Genomic DNA, 13,010 nt, shown 5'->3' with positions numbered 1-13,010 from the left:
ATCAGCCCGCTATTCCAGATAGAATATTCCTCCAAGGGATTCAGATATTCTCATGAGGGTATCTAGTAAATCTCCTGTTATGATATTCCTGCAAGTTATTTTTGAATGCTTGCCGGCCTTGAAAAGTAACCCAGCCTTTTCTTCCTTTAGCTAAGATGAAAACTAAAACAAATGTATTTTGGTAATAATCACTTATGCTGATAGTGCAAATATCTCTCAGCGCCTCTTTAAAGATCACAACTCCACTTCCTCTTTCTTACACAAACTAACCCCTGATACATCAGAGGAGCTCTTGTCTGCACAACATGTAGGCAACCTTCCACCAATGTGACATTCATCATGCATCCCCACTCTTTGCATGTTATTGAACATCCACCTCAGTCAGCACCAGGGGGAGTTGTGAGGTTAGTAATAAGGTGAGATGTAGTGGCGTTGCTGAGCGCTTTATTAAATGTGGGTTATGATGCATTTTAAACAGGAGTCAGAGCTGCAACAGATCAAAGCTAGTCAAGAAATCCAACTTAAAGGCTTGTAGCATTGTATTATAATTCTTAACCTGTTTTTTGAGATTACTTTGAGTATATTTTGCTTTTGACAGTGTTTCTTGCAAGTATTTGGCAAATTGTAGAGCACAATAATGCTAAACTAAAGGCTCAATTTCTTAAATGTGTTAAATGTGTCAGCTTCAGATCTATCACACTGTAATTTTAACTGAAAGCCTTCTCAATAAGCAGTTTGTCTGGAAATTTATAAAACAATAAAATCATCTCAGCTGTTGAGTGAAGCTGATGCTTGATCTATTCAGTCAAACCTCTTTTAATCTATTTATTCATGGAATATTTAAATCTATAATTATCATTTGCAGTGTTTTTATGGGACTCTATCAATTTCATCAATAGCTGTCACTTTATACACTGTTTTTTATTGAGTTCTGTTCAACGACATCCATTTGCATTTCAACATACATTTGCATTCCATTGCCTATAGTACTGTATTACCAAAATTACACTGACCATTTCTGATAGTCCCTAGACTCTGTGTGTTTAGCTCCTTTCAATATCTATTTTAGATAGCAAAAGAACTGAACTTTTTTCTTGTCATACTGCCCAGTGAAAATACATGATATTGCAGCCATATTAACTCAGTGATGCATATTCAACCCTCTGAATGTTAGACGACTACTCTACCCTCTGAGCCACAGTCACCCCCTCAGAGAAGCCCCAAGAATTTTAAAATGACAAATACATTATACATCAAACAAATCTAGGTGGAAAATTGCATCAATGTGATGGATAATTTAGTTTTTTATTACCTAGGAATGCTGACATCAGTAAATATGGTGTTTCGCCTCAAGTGTTGATGTGGTGTGCTGATGGGAAATGATACAAAAACGCTCTAATGTAATTGTAACTGCTAAGTAAAGGCAGACTGGGACCGTTTTCTAGTTGGAATTCAAAGAAATACTCCAGTACAGCTATAATTTATACATCTATATGGGAGATGTTGGACTATGCAAAGAAGACATGATTTTATAGATACATGTGTTGATGGATTAAGGTGAGGTCTGCTATAAAATGATATCTTTAGCTTTTCTTTGGTTTGAAACTTTAACATATATTAATATCTGAGAAGAGACAGTGAAAAGTGCTCCATTCAGTCAAATGTTTACATTTCTCCTGTATAAAGTAAAGTAAGTAAAATTATAGTCATATAGAACCTTTCAAGAAAAAATAACAAATTTATTCAACAAAAAAAAAAATTTGAAATATGATTCAAAATAGATGACTTGAATAAAAAACAGATTTAACTAGACAAATCTTTAGGAGGCTTTTAAAGCAAGCCACTGCATCTGCTGATCTCAGAACCAGAAGAAAGACAGTTCCAGAGTTTTGAAGCCACAGACGAAAAAGCTTTGTTTCCTTTTGTTTTCAATTTTGTACAGGGGACAACCTGCATATCTTAATAACAGGACCTCAGAACCGAACTAAGGGTATATGGAAAATATAATGACCTTTTTTCAGGTGCAAAGGAGCTGGGGGGGTTTTGTATTTTAAATAAAGAAAGCTTTCATTCATCCAGCTAATAAAAAAATATGCAGCTTCGGACTTTCATTTGGAAGAAAAGGAATATTCAATTGATGTGAAACATATTTAAATGATGAGAGTACGGAATCAAGAGGGAGTAGATAAAGCAAAAACAATAAATGCCCCAAAACAGAGCCCTGTGGAACACCTAAATGAACAGGACATGAATAGGATCTGTGATTAGGTAGAACTTAGAAAGTCAATCTAACAGAAAGATATGAATAAAACACTTTTAAAGTAAAACCTAAAACATATGTCCAACGCCCAGCCTGTTTAAAAGTGTTGGATCGCCAGCAGTTTGAAAGCTGAGGTCAGATCTAACATAAGGAGCACAGAATATTTACCTGCATCAACTTGCATTAAAACATATTTTGAGACTCTAAAAGGATGTGTTTCCATTGAGTGGGAGTTACAAAATCCTGACTGGGACTGATCCAGAAGGTTAGGCTTATCAAGAGGAACAATTAACTGCTTGAACACAATCTACTCTATAATCTTGGCCAGAAAAGGACACTTTAAGATGGGTCTACAACTGCTAGAAGGTGAAGGACCGAAATGAACCTTTTTAAAAGCAAGTTAAAGGCTCTTTAGACCAACAGGTACATGAACAGATACCAAATAAACATTTATTATATTAAGTACATTATGACAAAGGAAATTTAAAACAATGTTAACCAAGCATGCTGGTAAGATGTCAAGAGAGAAGGTAGATTTTTTCATGGCTCTAACAAGCTTAAATATTTTAAGCAGGGGACCCTAGGAGGAAGTGATCTAAAATTACAGGGCTGTAACTGTCAACCCAGGTCCAGAGGGAAAAATATTGTTTCTCACCTTACTGAGTTTGTCTATAAAAAGAGAAAGAAAAGAGAGCAATTTACTTTCAAAGACAACAAGTGAAACAAGGGTTGGCAGTTAAATTAAAGAAGTAGGTTGCCCCTCTTTGACTGTATCATCAAAAGAAACTAAAATGTCATTTGAGTACAGGAGAGGCTCTTGTAAATGGGTTTTCTTCAATAAAGGGTACATTTGTGAACATCTGTAGCTATGTGCAGATTACCTTTTCCCATTTTGTCAGCTGAATATAAGGATCTAATCTAATTTGAATACTTTGATATAAAGATGAGTGTGTATCTCAGACATCAGCAAGGCAGAGGTAGTGCGATTAAGCCGAAGGTTGGTTATCTGTTAATCATGAAATGTATTCTGTTACATTTATCTAAACCAGCTACCTTTGAAGCTGATCCTAAAGTTCTCTCTGTTTATATGGGATCGTAATATATACGTCCACAAAACAATGATTCTACGTAATTTTAGATTGATATATTGATAAGTTGACCTTATCATTTATAACAATACCCAGTCATTTATCCATTTATCTGTCTTTTTTTGTATCTGCAGTTGATCTGCGGTTTAATCATAACATTATATTTGTTTTACTTTTTTTTTAATGACAGTTATCTCCATCAAATGACATTTATAGTGTTCATGTCTACATTGCTTTGTAGTTCCTACATATTCTACACAACAAATAGAGAACAAATAAGTGTGTCACAGAGAAAGTTGTGAAAATAGCAGATCTAGTTCAACACATCATATTGGTTAATATAGCAGACAGACAAGCAAACAACATTTACAATAAAGGAATATATTTAGACATAGAAAGTTTCCATCCCAAAGCAAATACTTCTTGATCTACTATGACTTATGCATTACACACAGATCAATAAAATCTTCATTACTCCAAAAAAGCAAAGAACCAAAAACATTCTTCTTTCTACTTTGGCTTTATTTCTTCAATTTGCCCCTTGGTTACTGCTGCTTAGGGGTCAAAGTAGATTTAAATTTACAGGGTTTTGATTTTTTTTTTTTTTTACAGAGAGAACCTACATAATTCCCCTGTAATGCCATGCCAATCCAGACCTAAATTGAATGAATATGTTATCTAAAATATTAAAATAATTAAAGGAAACAAATAAAAAGGTTTCAGTGAAATTACAAGAAAACATTTACATCATATCTGAATAGATAAAAATTAGAAGTATGAAAAAGAAATATTCAAAGATCTATGTACCTGTTCATCAGCCTCTTTATCCAAAAATAAACAGTATGCAATTAAATATTTGCTTTGGATATAATTTAGGGATTCCTTTTGGCAGAAATGAAAGAAGGTTTTACGTCACCACAAACAGATTTTTTACGCTTGGCAGAGGATGATCAGCCACATATATATTACGGTAAGTAGTGAGAGCAGGAAGAATCACATTGCTGAGAGCGAACCATCACCGTGGAGCTTAATGCGCAGACTCTAAATGTGCAAAAAGATGCATTTCTGCACCAGCACAGCTGAAGAGCAGAGTGTGTCAGAGTTCAGAACGCAGTACCGGACCATTCCAGGTAATTTTCTCCCCTGTCACTGCTGCAACACTCTGTCTGTGGTCATGCAGAATGTGCACCGCAACACGCCAAGTGGGCTGCGTAACCAAACAGGATGCAGCAGTACGGGTGATACTGCTTAGCTTGTCTAACAGATTACAGCACACTGATACATTTTAAAGGTCTGACCGACCACCCGCTAACATTTTTTATTTAGTCTCGTCTCGTTGACGAAAACTCAACAAAGATCCATGTTTAGCTTGTAAGTTTTCATTATCGTCATGAAAAAAAGCTGCATCAACGAAATTCTTCATCGTCATCATTGACGAGAACAACAGTGTGCCTGTGTCATTCATGCCATAGATAAGGCTTGCACATATCATTTATATAAATTATAAAATACTTTAGGCCTAACACTGACCCTTGAGGTACACCTCAACAAGTTTCCACACATTTAAATCATATCATCCTATGGTTCTTATTATTTTGTATTTCTGAGATAGCTTTAAGTGAAACATTCCCCTCGATACTGTATCCTTCTATTTTAGTTATTAGTAGGTTTGACCAAATATTATACCAAGACTATCATGGAACAATCTTTTTATTATCAACAGCCGATGTTATTTTTTGCTATGAATTCTAAAACAACCAATATTGTCACTATATTGCACCTGGACCCATACTGATTTACTGTACTTTGGTAGGTTTGGGGGCAGCTAGTTTAGTTATCAGGCTCTTCTCCAACAACTGGTTGAGGAACCAACAATTTTAGTTTGTGAGGCAGACATCCAGTCTATTTTGAAGGCTAGATTTAAAACCTTCCTTTATTATCAAGCTTATAGTTATAATTAGTTTGCACAGTTTTTGCCTGAGCTATCTCTATAATTATGCTGCTATAGGGCTGCTATAGGCTTAGACTGCTGGAGGACATAGTTCCCCCTTTTCATCATTCTGCTTCATTCTATCTTTTTTCTCCCATTCTGTCATATTTGTTAGTTCAACCTCTAGCGTTATGCTTTCTCTGCTTTTTCTCATAGTAGCTTCATCTGGTCTGTTCCTGTTTGGCTGTGACACTATCCCGGCAAGAATTATCAGCTGTGATGCTGCCATGAACACCTTTTTTTATAGATGTTAAAGCTTGGCCTGTTTTTCAGTGTAGTACTGTTTCTCTGACTGTGACTAACCGTATGTGTTTTATTTAATCCTCTGACATGGGAGCTGGCTCGGAGCTCATCCTGCCGAGGCCGCCCGTGGAGCCGGTTAAAAGTTACCTTTTTTATTTTTGCTTCTTTCTAATTGTCTGTTTCTGTTTCCCTGTACAAACTTCTTGGTGAGAGGGATTGATTTAAGTCAATGAATCAATGTGATCAACTGGTTTTCCTTATATAGAAAACTTTGAACCAATCTGACTGTATGATATGGTTGAATAGTCTCTATAAAGTCCCTTAAGATTATATGTGTTGTGAATTGGCACTATAAATAAACAAAATTGAATTAAATGGTTTTATTAACAATAATTATTTTCTTATTAAAAATTTACACATAAATCTAATTAGGTAAACATAAAACAGTGCTACTCATTCAGGTCGATATTTGTGCGACAGCTTAATATCAGATAAACGTAGGATATGAAACCCAATGTGCAAAATTGTAACTCTAACTAATTCTTTGTTATTTTCACTAAAATATTTGATTGAGTTTTTGTTTAAAATATTGCATATATTATCAATATTATACATAATGTAAGTATGCATGATATGGCATCCAAAGATAAGCTATTTCACAGGAGTGAAAGATTATGAGACCAATAGGTCAACAGTAATTTGAGTGTAGCCAGAAGTAATGAAGGGACTTTAAGCTTCGTATGTTCTGTTTGTATGATAATTGATATAATATTGAGATGGTAAGGTAGGAAAATTTCCAAAAAGTTCAATAAAATAAAGAGAATTGGCAATATACAGTGCTATACAAAAGTATTCTTAATCTTTTTTTACTGTATTTTGATTTAGGTAACAAGCCAACTATTTTTTTTGTTGTTGTTGTTGCTTAATTCGTAGAAAAAGTAGAAGAAAAAGCTTGAAAATAAGAAAAATAAAAACTATAGACAGGCTTTTTTTGCAAAGGAGCATAAGCTCCATCAGAGTGCTTGGAAAGTCTCCTTGTGTATCCTTTTCTAAGCCTTTCCAAAGATTATCACTCAAAGTTAGGTCTGGACTTTGACTAGGCCCTCCCTTCTCGTGAAACTGCTTTGATCTCAAACATCCCTTTGTACAGTTGTTTTGCCGTTAAGCGAACCCTGACCAGAGTTTCAAGTCTTTTGCAAACTCTGAGACATCAATAGATTTTATTAAGTGGTATAAGATAAATAGATATTCCACTTTTTGATTTGATGCTACTCTCTTTTATAAAATCACAGCAAAATACATTTATTTTTGTGATGAGGCAAAATGTAAAAACTTTTAGTGAATATGAATATTTCTGCAAGGCATTGTAATCTGAGAGGTTAAAAGGGATAAATTGTTTTCCGTCAGCCCACATGGAAACATAAATCCATGTCACAAAACAAAACAAAATCCTTGACCTTAAATGGTCAGTTTGTCTGTGGAGATAAGTGTGGGGTATTTCTAGGAGCTGTAGGCTTCAGCTTTATCACCAAATCCAAATGTTTCTTCTTTTTCTTTTCTTTTTTTCTTGTCTGTGTTGTTATTGAGAACCAAGGAGAAGCAGCTGAAATGAGCAAAAGAGTTTCTGCAGAGGGAGAAGCCAATTGTGACCAAGCTGGGTAAATACAGTGTTTACTCTAATCTCAGAAAGATCAAAAGGTCTCCGTTTTTCTCACCTGCATTAACCTGTGGCTTGAATTCATGATGTCAGCTAGTTTTAGAGTGTTTTTGTACGTCTTAATATAGAGCAACTAGTTTTTTGTTGTTATTGTTTGAACCCAGAGGGACTTTTGTTATTGTTGAGCTCAGAGTTATGAACTAGAAAATCATCCAGGGCCCAGAAATCATCACCTCATCCATCACAAATAAATTGATTCCTCGTGTACATAAACGTGACATTGGAAAACAGGCTGTCTTCCTTTTGCTGTGGGAAAGAGGAAAACATCCTAACCAGAACTGCATTGCTGTTTTTGTACTTGCTGCAGGAGAACTTGGCTATTTTGGGGACTACAATGTTGACATGAACTTGAATGTCTTATCCGCCCTTTCCAAGTCCCAGATCGAAAAAAAAAAAAAAAAAAAAGCTGTTAATGTGATGAGTGTGTGAATATTGTGCTTGTATGGCTCTAGACTTAATGAAATATATGTTTTTAAGTACAGATGCAGACAGATCAAGATCAATTAAAAGCCGTTGCAGAAACAAATTGAAAAAATGGCAAACTAGATGCCTGATTATTCAGCTGTGCCTGGTGTCATTGGGAACTACATGGACACAAACAATAATACACTTTAGAGATTATCTGAAGAAAGCAGCATTTTAGAGGACATTTTAAAAGCCCTTGTATCCTTGTTAGACAGGTGTGGCAGTTCTGCAGGATGGTGGAGAAATAGAGTCACCTGGGGCTGCAAACACAGACTGAGGCTGTGCTGGATGAAGCGTGACGCTTTGCCAAGGAGACACTTTACTGTTGCTATAGACTGTCCAGCTCAGGTTGCATTTTGAAAAAAAGGAGAAAAAAACTAAACTGAAAGTTTCAAAATAGAAATCATCAATCAACTGGGTATAGACGTCTTTTCCTCCATGCCTTTATGAATATGTTTATATTTACAAAAATTGACTTTAAAGCTCACAAGCAAAAAACAGATCAGTGAGAACAGTCATCAGCGTATTCGGATGGATCAGAGGTTTTGGTAGACTCATTAGCCTCTAGAGACTTAACTAGAAAGATAAATATAGAAAAGGAATGTGGATGTTAACTGATGAGGTGAAGAGTGTCGTCGAAAGAGAGAAAGAGCAAACGCTGATTACAGGCATGATGGCTATAAATAAACTGATTAGTATTCAGAGCTAAAGTTGAGTTGGGATTAAGCTCCCAAAATCACAATAATTTAGTTTTGTATACTAAATGTAAAAATTCTGATTTCTTTAAAAATTGTTAGAGATTGCATTTTATTTCGATAAGGCTTCCCTCTGATAAAAGATTGGTACAATTATTTAGGACAAACTCTGCAACCAACAAGGCTCAGCGCCACCATTAATATGTAAAACTGCCACTGACACTATTGAGAATGAAGGTAGCTTTAACCTCTCTCCTGAGAGGGAGTGGACCGAAAAAAAGAAAAGCTTCTACAGCGACAAAAAGATAGACTGAAATTTGTTGCTTCCCACAATGACAAGTAAACACCATCTGGAGAAACGTTTATGGGCAGACAAGAAGAAGGTAATTGGAGATGTTCATTTGATGCACATTGAGGAATTCAAACCTAAGAACACTTTCCAAACTGCCAAGCATGTTGGTGTCGGGATCATGCTGTGAAGATTTTCAGTCATCCAGGTTATGTTCAAGCTTTAAAAGGTTCAGTTTAGGCAACTGGATAACAAGCCAGGATCATGGTGTGGCCCTTTTTTCTGTATAAAGGGTAACAAACCAAGGGGAGACATATTTCAGAAGTTGTTTGATTTTGCTACCAGGTTCCAATTTTGCATTATTTGTTTTTTTTTTTTACTTTTAATTTTTCTTTTTCTTAGTATTTGCTGCTAACGCTACATGCTCTCCTCCTGAAGATGATGCACTTTGTCTTGTCTTCAGGGTTTAACCTTGTTTCTGCTATTGACTGAGTTTCTACTAAATGTACTCTCTTTTAACATCCAGATTTGAATATTGATGCAGAGTTCATCTTCTTAGCTGTACCTTACCTCTTCTGCTGGAGGCTTCTTCCAGCTAAAGAAAAGTTTTTCTTTCCACTATTGCAACATGCATGCTTAGTTAGAGGGATTGTTGCAGAAAAAGAGTGCAGAGAAACATATAATATTATAAAAAAATATATATATTTTTTTTTTTTCCTTTATTAGGGCAGTGCAGTATAACGTTTAAAGCTTCTGTCCTTGTCCTGGTACATTTTCACTTTTTACAAATGTGTTTTAAACAGCAGGGTTTATACTTCTACTTGAGTCATACACATAAATACTTTTGATACTTGTTAAAGGAAAGCTTTGTGTCTACACTTGGAAGCTTTCTCTCTCTGGTTCATTTTCCTGAAAAGAGATCACTTGGGACAAACTCCTTAAATAACACCTGATAACGTATATGTATTAAATAACCAGGAGATTTGACAACAGATTTTGATAGAAATTGTAATCTTACTCAGATCAGAGAAGTTGCTTAGGGTTACAGAAGGCAGCTGCTTACCAGCTAGGCTCACTTCAAGGGAAGTGACCACGATTAGCAGTTAAAGAAGCATTTTATACAACTCCAGTCTGTCACATCATCACAACATTACATCATACACCTTAACAGATAAGGAGACATCCATGGCTCCTGCCTTCATAAAATATTACACTTTGTTCTTAGCTGAAGGACACCCCTCTCATTCCATTCCCAAATCTTTGCCCTGTACAGAATGAAGATTATAACTGTATATAGCCGGACAGAGGAACTGGCCTAGTTGGATTAACTACTGGGGAAAACATCAGTTGTGACACGCAACAGGCAGGTAATATTAGGGCGTTATAAACTCACACATCATCAATGATAATTATCCTAACACACCTCTCTGCAGAAATAATGAGACAATGCATGCAACTGCTGCTGCTGCAGAACCAGTTCTCAGCAAAGGACTCTGCGTTTGTCTGGAAAGGGCGTGGACATATCACAAATTACAGGCCTAAACCCCCCCCCCACTTTATGAACGACCAACGCTTTGCCAATGACCTGAATGACTTCTACATTCGTTTCGACAGACAAAGGGACAGTCCTGCAACCCCAACCATGACACCTCCCCCACCTTAGCTGGGGCCTGGACACCTCTTGCAATACCCAACTTAAAGACCCAGTCCTCCTCCCCTCCGCCCACCTCAGTGAAAACTTTTTCCATAAACGAAAGAGATGTTATTAAACTCTTTAGAAAACAGAACATCCAGAAAGCTGCTGGACCACATTCTGTCTCTCCATCCACCTTGAACCACTGTGCTGATCCGCTTTCTCCAATGTTCACAGACATTTTTAACACCTCACTGGCGACATTTTACGTGCCAACCTTCTTCAAATTCTCCACTATTATCCCTGTTCTCAAGAAGCCAAGGTCCGCAGGACTCAATGACTTAAGACCCATCGCCCTGACCTCTGTGGTTAGGAAGCCCTTTGAGCGCCTTGTCCTGAAAGAGACTGACCCCTCATGGATCCCCTACAATTTGCCTACAGAGCCAACAAGTCTGAAGACGACATTTTCAACTTGGCCCTTCACTACATCCTTCAGCACCTGGATTCCTCAGGTACCTACGCCAAGATCCTGTTTGTGAACCCCAATCTCCTGAGTTCCGTTAATAGAAAATACTTTAACCAATCTGTTTGAATTTTCTTAATAAATTGCTTTGAGATGAGATATATTGAATTGGTGCCATTTAAATAATCTGAATTAAACCCGTAAAGTTTGTTTACATACATGTATAAACATCCTTAAATAACTGTTGAAGGTTATTTTGGAAGTGTAATTTACATCCATCCATTTTCAGACATACTTAATCCCGAGTCGCGAGGGGTGCTGGTGCCTATCTCCAGCTGTCTACGGTTGAAAGGCGGGGTACAGCCTGGACAGGTCGCCAGTCCATCACAGAGACAAATAGGACAAACTACCATTCACGCACTCACTCACACCTAAGGAGAATTTAGAAAAGCCAATTAACCTAACAGTCATGTTTTTGGACTGTGAGAGGAAGCTGGAGTACCCGGAGAGAACCCACGCAGAACATGCAAACTCCTTGCAGAAAAACCCCTGGCCGGGAATCGAATTCGCAACCTTCACTGCGCCACTGAGCGGCCCAGAACGTAATTCCAAACTGAAAAATAGTTCTCATCATATATTTAAATGTCTTAAGATGTAATTTGAGAAAATATCCATGTATCTTAAATGAATCTAGAAATATTTCTTAATTAGATAATTTCTTTTGTTTGCTTTTAAAAAGTATTTCCATAGTGTAAAGAGCAGGTGTTGTTGTTTGCAAAGATTACCTTTTACTTCTTGTCCACTGTAGAACTCATTTTTATTATTCTCTTTGTTAGCTGGAAATATGGTTTAATTTGGGTCAATAACGTCGATCAGCAGTTACTTTACTAAAATACTTCTTTGCTAAGACTAAAAATATTTGTCAGTGAGGCCACTTTTATTTTGATTTATTATCACACATTTTAAGACGCTTTTCCTCATAAACACATCATAATTAAGCTAAATACAGGTAATTTGTTTAATACCAGTTACGTGCAATTACCTCAATATGTCAACTAAGTCGGATGGTCCAAAGAAATATGGACATAATGTTCCACATTCTACATATTTAGGTACAGAGAAGCTAAATAACATGATCAGCAATAAATGTAGTATAGAGCAAGTTAATTACTACCTCTCATATCAACATTTTCCATCGCACCGTGTGGGAGGTTGTGTTTCGATGTTTCTGCTCTTCATCTGAGCCTTTTTAACCATCTAATCTAAACAAGATTTGTGAAGATACCCACTCATCCATCCCTGTGTGTGGGAGGAAAGGTCCGGAGCTGCACGCCATCCCTGGACTGCTGATGGAAAAATGATGTGTATCCAACTTGAGCTTAAACAGGTAGAAAACATAGAAGTAAACCAAGGCTGAGAAGATTAGAAGGATTATGAGTGTTGATATTTAAGCAGACAGAGATGGTGAGAAGCAGCAGACCTGTTAGGGGTGGTAGTCAGAGGAGACATCTTATTCTGAATTTAGAGGAACTGAAACTGATTTACAGGTAAGTTCTCTGTTAATGCAGGTTTAAACTGAATGCATTTGAAAATGTTGTGTTTCCGCGATAACAGACACAGCTGACTTTGATTTGCAATAATTATACAACTTTTTGCTGGAGAACCTTTGGAAAAAGTTGCTTTCTCATTAGTTTATATTTCAAACTAAACATTTCTCCACAAATAACAAAAAAAATTTACCAAAACATGTTTTACAGATTTAATTTAATATGGTGAGTTTATAGGAGGTAATATGGGTTTCCAAGAAAAAATATTGTTCAACTAATTGATTCTTTTTACTTATCAGTTATCTGTTCTTTTTATTTAAACATCCAGTTTAATTGCAGTTGTTCAGTGGAAAATTTAGAAGCCCATAATGAGAAAACATTTTCACTCCCATTTTAAAGGTTCATGAATCTTATCATCCACTACAGCCAATGCAAATTTATTTGTTATTATTATTATTATTATTGGTTAATACAGAGGTCAGTTTTGCCTGTATTCATGAATATTTTTCTTGAAAGCACAGGAATCACAAGCTTTCCAAAATAGTTCAATTTGACAGATCACCTCATATTTTCCTTATATTCTTAAATAAAAACAGCCAAAAAAATGGTGATTGAATCCT

This window comes from Cyprinodon variegatus, unplaced genomic scaffold (genome assembly GCF_000732505.1).
Source record: "Cyprinodon variegatus isolate N-32 unplaced genomic scaffold, C_variegatus-1.0 Scaffold22, whole genome shotgun sequence".
NCBI lineage: Eukaryota > Metazoa > Chordata > Actinopteri > Cyprinodontiformes > Cyprinodontidae > Cyprinodon > Cyprinodon variegatus.
This window is presented reverse-complemented; position numbering follows the sequence as displayed.